This window comes from Mus pahari, chromosome 7 (assembly GCF_900095145.1).
Source record: "Mus pahari chromosome 7, PAHARI_EIJ_v1.1, whole genome shotgun sequence".
In the NCBI taxonomy this organism is placed as follows: domain Eukaryota; kingdom Metazoa; phylum Chordata; class Mammalia; order Rodentia; family Muridae; genus Mus; species Mus pahari.
The window spans coordinates 34,125,949-34,138,805 of NC_034596.1; the positions used below are offsets into that span (position 1 = coordinate 34,125,949).

Consider the following 12,857-nt stretch of genomic DNA (forward strand, 5'->3'; position numbering starts at 1 on the left):
GCCAAACATTAGGTAGAGCTCTGGGAATCTTGTGGGAAGGATTGGAGGAGACAGAGGGGTCAAGGACACTACAAGAAGACTTACAGAGCCAACAAACCTGGGCCCGTGGGAGCTTACAGAGATTAAGCCACAAACCAAAGAGCATACATGGGCTGGACCTAGGCCACTGTTTCAGATGTGAAGTAGTGTGGTCTTCATGTGAGCATCATAACAGTTGGAGTGGGACTGTCTCTGACTCAGATTCTGTTGCCTGCCTGTGAATACCATCCCCTAGCTGACCTGCCTTGCCTAACCTCAGTAGGAGAGGATGCAGTTAGCTCTGATGTGACTTGATGTGCCATGGTGGGTTAGTATGGGGGCAGGGATTGTTCCCTTCTCAAAGAGGAAGGGAAGAAGGGGAGGGGGAAGGAGATAGGAGGGTGGAACTAGGAGGAGAGGAGGGAAGGACTGTGATAAAATGGCTAAATAACTATAAATAGCTTAGATGTGGCCTTTCCATATCTAGTGGGGTTTAGTTCCAGAAATTTTCATGTGTACCAATCTCTGTGAATGCTCAAGTCCCTTAAATCAAATAATGTTTGTAGTATAATTGTGGTGGTTTGTTGGAGAATGGTCCCTACGGGCTCATAGTCAAATGTTTAGTCTCCAGTTGGTGCAACTGTTTGGAAACACTTATGACTGTGTTGGAGGAGGTATGTCATGGGAGTGGGCTTGGAGGTTTCAAAAGTCTATCCCATCCCCAGTTATACACCTATCTATCTATCTACCTATCTACCTACCTACCTACCTATCTATCTATCTATCTATCTATCTATCTATCTATCTATCTATCTATCTATCTATCTATCTATCTATCCTGTCTGTCTCTCTGTCTCTCTCTGTCTCTGTCTTTCTCTCTGTGTCTTTCACTCTGTGTTTTTCACTCTGTGTCTTTCTCTCTGTGTCTGTCTGTGTGTCTGTCTCTGTCTCTGTCTCTGTCTCTGTCTCTGTCTCTGTCTGTCTCTGTCTCTGTCTCTGTCTCTGTCTCTGTCTCTCTCTCTCTCTCTCTCTCTGTCTCTCTCTCTCTTTCTCTCTCTCTCTTTCTCTCTCTCTCTTTGCCTTGTGGTTGCAGCTACAGGAACATGGCTGCCTGTTTGCATCCCCCCACCGGGACGGTCATAGACTTTAACCTTCTGGAACTTGGAGCAGCCAATTTAAATGTAAGTTTTCATACTATTTCTCAGAAGCCCAAACTTTATCACTAGAAAGCAAACCGTTGTCAAGAACTACAGTATCATGTTTGGGGTTTTGTGGGGGGTTTTCAAATAGTAAAAGGGAAAGCCATCGGTCACATTCAGAAGTCTGAATCAACGTTTCTTTACCAGCCTAGACCTTCTAAACCCCAAGGAGAACATCTGCCTTCTTGGTGACACCTAGCTGCTTCCTCATTTTCTAATTAGTGTTACAGAGTTACAAAAGCATTTTCTATGTTATATTTTTCATGAGAATCATTTTCTGTCTTGATAAAGAACCTAAGACCTACGGCATGTTTATGTCTTGCCCTATGATTCACAGTGACTGCATTTTTACATATGATGTTGCTCCAAGTTACCATTTATTTTTGTCTGATGATGGTTGGTGAGAGGAACTTAGAGTTTGCAGCTCTTTATAGCCTCTATTTAAGGCTAATACTCTCAGACAACAGGAAAACCACAGAGACACCACTGTTTACAGTTTGCAACCCATGATGGCCTAATATTAATATAAGAAATCTGGTACAAATACTTAGAAAAAATAATTTTATGCCTCTTACTTCCCCCTGAAAAAATGTCTATCAACCACATAGAGGATTGGCTCCATTCCAGTCCAAACTTGGCAAATTTGAAATAAGTAGCAGGTTTGAAAAAGGGCTTGTGCTTTGGAAGTTATGAACACTGACAGAATGAAATTTGCATTTGCTATTATTTACTAACAGAACTGTAGCTAGCCTGCCGACCAATAGAGGTATAAAAGTTACTCTGTTATTCATTCATATGAGAAAACCATTTTAAAAAATCTATTCCTGATTTTTGACATGTAGAATGGGAAGTGGATTAGGAATCTCAAATTTTAACCTTTAAGTAAGATCGCTAGCTTCTCTAAGACTCAGTTTACATTCGTACCTTTATAAAGCTGTGACAATAACTGTGTGTAGAATTAGATGTCTTTAGTCTGCGTTTGTGTTTTCTATAAAGCATACAGCACACACAAAGTTATCAGTGGTAGGGATAGTGCTAGAGATCAGAAAGTTGTAGAAGTAAAACCAACACCAATGGAAATTATTGACACTGATAAAATGAGATTTGTATTTGCTATTATTTAAGTAAATAGTTCTCTCTATAGGTCAAAATCAGCTCTACCAAGACCAAAAACAATTATTTGGCTACTGCCTTACAAATTTTCCAAATTTATAGCCCATTAGTCAACTGCTTCCCAAAGAAAATGTATCTGAGTGTATCTCTTCTCCTGGCAAGTAAGTTGTCTTAGGGTTTCTAATGCTAAAATACCATGACCAAAAAGCAAAATTGGGAGAGAAAGTTTGATTCAGCTTATACTTCCAGATCCCAGTCCATCCATGGAGGAAGTCAAGACAGGAAATCAGGCAGGGCTGGAACCTGGTGGCAGGAGATGATACAGAGGCCATGGAGAGGTGCTGCTTACTGGCTTGCTTCACAGGGCTCGTTCAGACTGCTTTTTTTATAGAACACAAAACCACCAGCCCAGGGATGACACCACCCATCATGGGCTGTGTCCTCTCCACTGATCACTAAATAGAAAGTGCCTTATAACTGGTTCTCATGGAGGTTTATTCAACTGAGCCTCATTCCTCTCTGATAACTATGGTATGTGTCAAGTCAACATACTATCTAGCCAGTACACAAGTACTGTTTAAAATTGCTATAACTATATATAAATGAAATTACTAATAAATCTGACTATATTAAACATTAAAAAGAATGTATGTTAAAATCAGTATGGAATAAGTTAAAATATCTATACATATCAACATACTAATACATAAAGAACTGATATTCTATACAAACAGCCAAAGAATAAAGTTAAATAAAGTTAAGCATAACCAAAGAAATAAAAAATAACTCAATGTTATACTAGTTTCTATATTAAATGTGTAAAATTAAAAGTCGTGTAATGCTCCCTATATTACCATAAGACAAAGTATATACTTACAAACACAAATGCATCTTAATGAATTTGGGAGGTGGCTCAGTGGTAGAGTGCTTGCCTAGCAGATGTGAGGTCTTAGGTTCACTCTGTTGTACCACAAATTTAAAAATGTAAAATAAAAATATACTTTCTGAAACCTTTTTGTTAACAAATCCTTATAACAATCTATACTCAGAATTAAGCATTCCTCTTTGGAGATTTTATCATAGGCTAATTCTCAGAAATAAGTATAAATCATTTATTCAGGTTTTGTTCTGCTTGCTGTTTTCTTTGAGAAGCAATTGACTAGTGGGCCATAGATTTGGAAAATCTGTAAGGCAGTTAGTAGTCAGACAACTGTTTTTGGTGTTAGTAGAGCTGATTTTGAATTATAGAGAGAACTATTTATTTAAATAATAGCAAATACAAATCTCATTGTGTCAGTGCCCAGAACTTCCATTGGTGTTGATTTTACTCACACACACACACACACACACACACACACACACACACACACGCACACACACACACAAACACACTATATATATACATATGTATTAGAAAGTGAAAAGGAGAGAAAGGAGGCCAGCATAGAGCACAGACTAGGGGTTCATATAGCAGAATGGAAAGGTATGGAAGAAAGCAAAGTGAGGGTCTGTAAAAGCAGCAGAGAAGATGAGTTGGTGTGAATGGAACAGCCCCCATAGGCTTATGTATTTAAATACTTAGCTTCCAGTTAATAGAACTGCTTAAGAAGGAATAAGAAGTGTGGCCTTGTTGGAGAAGCCATGTCACTAGGGTAGGCTTTGAGATTTCAAAAGGCCCTGCCATTCCCTGTTAGCTCTCTCTGCCTAGTGTCTGTGGATCAATATATAAGCTCTCAGCTCCTGCTCTAGTGCCATGCCTGCCTGCCTGCTGCCACATTCCCAGCCAAAATGGGCATGGACTTACTCTTTGAATTTATAAGCTCCAAATAAACTCTTTTATATTATGCCTCGGTCAAGATGTCTTGTTACAGAAAAGAAAAGTAAGACAAAAGATAGATAAATATCTTTAATTCATTTTCTGTTAATCAAAATCTAATCAAATACTTATGGATTCAAAGTTATATGCATAATGAGGCCAATTGCTATAAGGCAGGGTTATTTTTTTTTAATTCAAGACATTTCTATTGGTGTAAAAATGCAAAACAATAACAATAACAGAGGAAAAGGAAATAACTGACTGAGCTGACAGGGACAGTCACACTAGCTATGGCCAGGGAAAGGAAGCAAGTATGTCTATAGCTTTGACTATAATTTCAATACCTCCAATATTCCTACCTGCCTCCCTATCCAGTGGAATGCTGCACAGCAAAGGACATATTTGCCATCGGTAGGCTTAGATTTTTCAAAACCTACTTTAATAAGGATTCTCAAACCTTCGTTCCCTCTTCTATCCCACTGTCTTAAAGGTAGGGGAGAAAAGATGGTTAAATAGGACAAGGAGATGTGGACCTGTTTAGAAGTAGTTCTCTGTCTGCCAGTATATCATCAGTGCAGTAGATCAGTGTCACCAAACACACATCAGCAACAGCAGCACAATCCAGCAGAAACCTCCAGGCCTCCACCAAAGTGACACAAGTCAGTGGGAGTGACCAGCGCCAATCAGAATGGCAGCAGTTTTCCGCCATGCCTCTCTCAACAAAGTGAAGATCAGCAAAAATGAGAGATCAACAAAGAGTTGCACAGGTAGCTACACAAGTGCCATGCAACATTACTGTCCATTTAGTCCTATTTACTCGCTATCCGAACATCACGTGTTCTCTCATGGATCTTGTCTCAGCAAAACATCACAGAAGTCTGCTTCAGAAAAAACATCACATGAGTCAACACCACACAAGTCTGCATAACATAACACAACCAGAAATTTCCATTTCAGGAGTCCCTGCTCTCTAACTTAACTACAACATAAGTATTTATTTCTTTAAAAGCAATTTAGTTTTGTCTCAGACCAAGTTCTCCAAATTACAGCTAGTGTTATATAAAAGAAACATGAGGGATGGAAAACAAGAAACTCCAGGATTGTCAGAATCCAGCATGTGGTATAAGTGCTGTTAGAGCCCTAGAAGCTGGGGGAAAGGTGGGCCTTTTCACATTTTGATCAGTGCCCACCTGCTGAGGAAAATCACTGCAATATTCATGCACTGGAGATTTGAGTGACCCTAAGATCTTGTCAGCACATTGGGGCCTGCTCTTTGTGCGAGGCTCAGGTTATACTGGCCTTTTCCAGTGGCTAGGAGAGCCAGGCTAGCTATGATGTGAATTGGAGGCAATCCACAGCTGAGAACCAAAAAACAAAGTTAGGGTCATTGTATCTCACTGAAAACTCAAGATGCAAGTTTCGTGGCCTTCTAGATCTTTCCCTGAGCACGCACATGTAGCTGGTAGAAAAGATGAGTAGTGTTTCTTTTTAAGACTCCCCTCACTCACCCTTCAATCATGCTTTCTTTGGAGACATGGAAGCCTTCGGGAGAATTCTCTATTTACAATATAAATCTAGTTATCCTTATTAGCTATTCTGTTTTTCTTGACAAATTAACATTTGATAGACTTGATAATTCTATTTGGAGATTTTGCAATGGAAAAACAACCCTGAACAAATGACTACATTCCCTAAGCTTACCTCAGACATAATTATGTGATATACGTGCAGACTGCTGTGGTATTTATGTAAATGGAATTAAGGTTTCTAAGATGCCCTCTTTCTCTCTGTCCTGCTCTCCCTCATTTGCAAGAACATAGCTAAGGGGAAACGGGTTGTATCTATAGCCATTTGAAACATGCAGGGCAAGGGAAATATGCAACTTGGTTGACCATAAAATCCCTTTTGGCTTTTCGGGGAAAGCCTTGGCTCTACAGGGAAAAATTGTGTTACAGGAAAGTTGTGTTACAGGAAAGTTGTGTTACAGGAAAGTTGTGTTATGGGAAAGTTGCAGTCTTTTCTTTATCTCAGACTCCATCTCTAGGCCAGAATAGAGCAGAACAAAGCCTAATGTCACTTCCTGCCTCCTTAGGTTAGCTCTAATACTTCAGCAGTGACCACAGAGTAGATGGTGCTGATTGTAAAGTTAGTGTGGGCCAGGAGATCCTGTTTCGATTTGAAACACCAAATGCCACTAATCCCATTGAGAAAGTTCTGTTTCCCAGGGCACTGGGAAGAAAAATGTCTCTCAAGAGTTCTGACCTAAAAGAAATTAAGGCTTTATTCTCTTCAATATAACATTTCATTGACCTCTCAGTCAAGAAAATGAGTTCCACAGAAATCTACAACTTCTCCCCCACCTCCAGTGTGTGTGTCTGTGTGGTGCGTAAATGTATGTGTGTTTTAGTATGTGTATGCATGTGTGTGTCTGTATGTATGTATCTGTATGTGCATATATGTGTGTTAGTTTATGTGTGTAGATGTGTGTGTGTGTTTAAGTGTGAAACTGCTTATAGGATGCCCAACTGAACACTGACTTTACCATCTTATGAACAGACAAAAACATTTCTGTATGTAAATTTTTGCTTTTGTGGTTTTTTTTTTTTTCCTGCCACAGATGTTTTTGAGGAGGGGGTTGTTTTTGTTTTTGTTTTTGTGGGATCTTAAACCAAGCATGCCAAGACACAGTTCAGAGACATTATTTCTTTATGCAATTCTTCTCAGGGGATAAAGATTGCTTATTTATTTATTCCATAGAGTGACCTCTCTATCACTGTCTACCTTATACTTTGCTATCTGTATTCACTCATCCATCCATTCAACATTCATCCAGCTCTATGCCCTGCTGGGCATCATGTCTATACTTGAGAACACAGTGGTGTTAAAAGTGAAGCAGAACTGGCCTAATGACTTTTAATTTGCTATTACTTTTGAGACAATAAGATTGAAGAAACTCTCTACAGAGCCTGAAGGGAGACACACTTTAACTGTGGGGTCAAAAGAGATGGATAGAGAAGTATTCTGTCTCACATCTTTTGGATACACTCCCTACATGATAGCTTTGTACACTGTGAAACAGCTTTCTCTTCTCTTTAGCTGGAAAGCCCCAAACCTTACTATATGTATAAAACCCTCTTGAGCCTGCTTGTATCCTCCCTCCTGCTTCTTTCTGACTAGTGTCATTGCTGATAACATGGAGAGAAGTCATCTTCTTTGCAGATGCACAACATCCCCACTTCTATGTTGTACATCTTGAATACAGAAACAGCCTGGAGATAAAAAAAGGAGTACAAGACCATGTGGTTCACATCCTGAGGGTGTTCATATGATCACACTAAGTTGCTCTTTCCCTTCCACTCCTAGCTGAACTGTCCCTGTGTAAGGCATGGGATTTGGCTTCTGGAATGCTCTCCAGTGGCCTGGCTTATACAATTTGAAAGCCTGATGGGACTGGCCTCGGTGATGCTGACTTTTACAAGAAAGATATGGGTATGGAATTAAATTTCAGGAAAAAAAAAACCTATCCTTTTCTTCTCTTTCTCAGGATTACCTTGAAGCAGATATAACATGTCAGCATGGTTATTATTTCTATATCGCCTCTACTCAACCTCATCTTCATCCTTCCATTTCTATCTTTCAAGGCAAAGAGTCTTGAATTCTTACCTTGGGCTCTGCTCTCTGAATAACCTGGATTAGTTCCCAGGTTATTTCCCAGAATTATTTCCCAGGCCCCTTTGCAATTGCAAATGGAGGCTCTTCTAGGTTTCATTAATTAGGTACAACAGTGATCTGTCTGCTGATAAAAGTGAGATGAATGGCTATTAGCAGGAATACCTCTTGACAGGCAGTATCATGGCATAATATAGTGAAGGTGCTGGCTCCATATACAACAACCATGAATGACTTCTGCCAACTCCCAACAACAGGTGCTGTGATATTTCTACTGATAGGTGTCTGCAGTGCACTCAGTACTCCTCCCAGCCATATTATTTGATTTCATAATGAAGAAGTTTAGTGGTTTACTGAGTCTGAATACATGACCATCTCCTCCCAATATTTGAAATTAAATATTGAGAATCTCTTGTTTGCAACTAGGAATCCTGACCACTAGAAGTTTGGTCTACCTAACACCTATTCTAACCCTTTGTTTTTCACGATAAGCCTCAAAAAAATCGTAAGGTGTGAAATGTGTGAACCCACATTCTCTCCTGCAGCACACGGTGCCCCCGTACCTAGTACTGCTAGAAGACAGAGGGCATGGTCAGGGCTTCACTTCCTGGATGAAAACAAAAAGGATGTGACTTCATCTTTATCTTTTAGTGTGTTAAAGGCAAATAATGTGCTGCTTGTCATGAAAGTCATCTCACAACCATGGGAGAGACAGCAAAACCATAAAGGATAGAGTGGGAAGAAGGAAGAAACCCAGGGCATGGGTGACATGAACTGGGACACTCATGAGAGACTGTAACCTATAACCTATGGAATATTATAATATCCCATTATAACCTATGGGATATTACACTGCTTTCCATATGGGAGGCTGGGGTGAGGCCTTCAGATACTTATATCCTGTACACTGAAGTCAATAAATGTGCTGCTTACATGGGACAGGAAGGAAGGCAGGCAGCCTCGTGAGGATATGGGGAAAGGGAACCCTTATGTGTTGTTGGTGAGAATATAGTAAACTGGCCTAGCCAACAGAGAAATCAGTGTGGAGGTTTCTCATAAAGCTAAAACTAGGACTACCAATGACCATGTTATAACACTCCTATGTGCAACCCCAGAGAACTTTATACCCTCCAAGCGAAGTACTTGCACGTCCATGTCTATGTTGACTATAACTGTAGTAACTGGGAAGTAGAATCAAAACAGTTGTCCATCAAATAATAGGCAACTAGTAAAAAATATAATGTATATTAATTAATGGAATTCATTATGATAATTAATTATTGAATTAGTTACTTAATATGGATTTAAGATAATATATAATGGAATTTAGTCATCACTGAAGAAAAATAAAATGAGAATTTCAGGAAAATTACAGAACTGGAAAAATATTATACTGAGTCAGATAACCCAGACCTAGAAAGACAAATGCTGTATTTTTCTCTAATATATGAGCTCCTAGATTTCTACATTTGAGTTGGAGTGCCTAAAGAGTCCAGGAAGCAAAAAACTGGGGCATAAGGTAGAAGCCCTTGAAGGAGGAGATACAAAAAGAGGAAAGAATACTACGATAGAAAGGGTTAAGTGAGGATTAGGAAGGGGATGTGGGAAGCTGTGGGCTTGGTGAGGGCTAACCCCAAACAGGAATCTACGACGGGACACTTTCATCATCCCTTCCAGTGCCCAAGGAACATTCAGAAGATGGGGCAGGAAGAATGTAAGCTCTAGAAACCAGGCAGAAGTGCTAGGAAGTGCTATCTTCTGGATATGGCATGATCATTTTACCCAAGAACACATAGCAACTCTGGATACCTGCACAGAACGGGACATATCAGCATTCCCTCATGGATCTGGTGGAGGTTCATGTGAGCTCACCACTCTCTGAAGAACTGTTGACAGCTAATGGTTGCCAGGGGAGTAGCTATAGTTTTCCTCAGTGCTGTAGTCACTGGCATGTTACTGATATCCTTGTAAATAATGACCATCTCGTGCTCATACAAGCAATCCTACCTAAACTCAAACGGTCAATAAAATACAAGGCCCACCATGATGGCTCCCGCCATGACCACCTAAGCAATGTGTGGAACTAAGCACCTTACAGGTACCACTCCCCATGCTGCTGATCCTGTTCCAGACAGAGAAGGACATTTCAGATCCCTGTGCATCTCCCATAGATTTCTGAAGCTCTGCACCTAGACCTGGTATGTCTATAGAGGGTGTGTTCTCAGTTTCCAAAGTTCCAAAGTTGCACTTAGCCCTAGCTGATTTAGCATTATTTCTCATTATCTAACCACACATTAGCACTGTGTGTGTATGTGTGTGTGTGTATGTGTGATATATATATATATATATATATATATATATATATATATATATATATATTATTTGATCATATAATGCTATTAATATGCCTATTTCATAAACATAATAGAATTATTGAATAAGTTAAAACTCAAAGTGTAATTATGAACTCTAAACGTGCATAAATGTTTATTTCACTTAATTTTGATATATGTACCACTGTTTATATCTTAATTTATGCACTCCTACTTTTCTCCCTTTTTGTCTCTTTTATCCCATCTTTCATTTCTATTTTTTCAAGGCAAAACCACATGACACAGCGTGCATATGTGTAAACAGCTTTTTAAAGTTCCCAAAGTCTAAAAAAGCTAAAGAGCCTACACAAAAATGACATACAATGGAGTAGTTGTTTTTATAAATAAAATTAAATACATCCAAAAACACAGATGACAATAATAATAATTGCGAGATAATGCTAGTGCTATGTTAAATAGAATCTAAGAGTCGATGGGAGTCCAGTTAATCACTCTCTAAAATCTCCAGAAATTAGCAATTTACTCAAAATGCACAGTTGCTTGAATTTGAAGTTCTCCAAGAAGTAGATTCTATAAGTCAAGATTTAACTTCCAATCTAAACACATCAGCCACATCTCTTACCTGAGCCAGCAAACTAGAGAGAGAAAAGGCCCACTCCTCACCAAGGAGGTTGAAAGCCAGAGGAAGCCACAGACTGTCACCTGCTCCTCTCAGAGGTTTCCTGAGTTACTGAAGATCCCACACCTGGGTCTGCCATCTGAGGCCCTGCCCTAATCAACTACTCTGAAGTAAAAGATACTGTTCACAGGTTTCTTATGTCTGGACAACTATGATTCAGTCTGAGTCAAATGCAATTTGATGACTGTACATTTGTTGAGAGTCCAGCAAATCTTTTATTATTTCTTTGGAGATTAATCTTCATATTATCTATCTCTTGCCTTTCTACTTTACATGAATAATTCATGATGAGGAAATGAGCCATTGGTCATGAGTTTCAGCTTCCCATTATCTACACGTAAGAGAAATGAATTCCCTCTACCCCCACTTCCACAGAAGGAATGAGGCTGAGGAAGAGAAAAGTTAAGGAGAAAGGAATGTTTTCAATTGCTGACTTGTAGTTGCTGCCTTCCACCGATCTCCAAAAAAAAAAAAAAAAAATTCTTTCATTCTAGTTGACACCATAGAAGAAAAAGTTATTGTCACTAAGAAGAGAAAAATCCACTTGTAGATTTAATCTGGCAACACACACCCACAGTCACGTTGATTATCACAGTCTAAGAACCAGAAATCCATTTGGCCCGGCCCCAAAGTCAGTGTCTGGAAAAAACAATAACTTAAATTCTAATCCTCATTTTCTGGTACAGTAAAGCATTTCTTAAGACTGCCCATGCTAACTACATTCAGATGAATCAGCATTATGATATTATGGAAAGTGAAGGAAAGAAGACAAGTCAAATCCCATTATCACAAATAGAGTTTCATGTTTCCATGCTAGAACAGTTAGCTTGTTCACTTCTTTTATTTTTTTTCACAGTCCATGAATGCTTTTTATTTATGCCTTACATCTCTAGAAAAAGAATCCCAGGGTTTTCCCTCCTGTATGTTGTCATCTTGCTTCTTCATGGTCCATGATGCCAGCTAAGGTTGTCAGTATACTGAAACCAAACTGACTTGATAGGAGCAGATTGTTCTGCCATTTTTCTAGCTCTTAGAGTTGCACATCAAAGCTAGGGCTGATCGCTCCATACTAGATCAACCTGCCTGTGAGGTTCACAATGATTTTCCCAGCTCTGTGATCATTGATGATCTCAAATTCACCAATGAAACCACGTTTCATCATCACAGTTGGAAACTAAATGATGAATTTAGAACACGGACGGATGAGGACCCGGTATTTGCCTCTCTTCTCTGCATAGCTGATGCTCTTAAGAACATCTACCAGGACATCCATGAATACCATGGTGATGACAGAAAGAGGGTGGGAGGGCCGAATGCACAGTTATCACTTGTTCACTTCTTATGGCTGTAATTTCAGAGATGGACGAAATAAAATCCAGGTCAGAGAGGGAGAGCATTTGTGGAAGTAGCTATCCCCATTGAATTATCTGTGTACCAAATCTGGGACATGAAAATTCAAAAGTATGAGAATTTGCAACAACTAAAATACAGCAAAATATTTGAAATAACCAAATTTTTATGAAATTTAGATGAATATAGAATTACATTCTTCATGTTCACTGTAGTAGAGAGCACTGTATGATTATATTACAAGAAACTTACACCCAGAAACACTGCAGAATATCAATGCCCCTAGTTTTTCTCAGAGATGAAAACATATACTCAAGCAGAGCTCATCTTCAGGTGGATAAGACTAAAATCTTTAATGTATCAATGAAGGTCTTGACCTAAACATTTGAGGCTATTTCATCTCATGATCATTTTGCCTAAAATGCATAGTATACATATATAGTGAAAAGTATCAGGTGCTAAGAGAAAGTACATGAATCTTGGCTCCAACTTCTATTTTTGACTGTTGGTAAAATGCTAGAATGCCTGGTTTTAAGATGTCAAAAACATACAGTGGTGAAAAGACAATCTGTTCAATAAATAGTGCTGGGAAATTTGAATATTAAGATACAAAAAAACCAAGCTAGATCCCTTTCTCTCATAATGCACAAAACAACTCAAAAACATAAATATTAAATAGG

The 12,857-nt window shown here is 39.0% G+C and overlaps 1 pseudogene; it reads right to left on the reverse strand.

Annotated features, from left to right (window-relative positions):
- Positions 1–11,716: 11,716 nt before the first annotated feature.
- LOC110324902 lies at positions 11,717–12,109 on the reverse strand (annotated as a pseudogene).
- Positions 12,110–12,857: the final 748 nt, after the last annotated feature.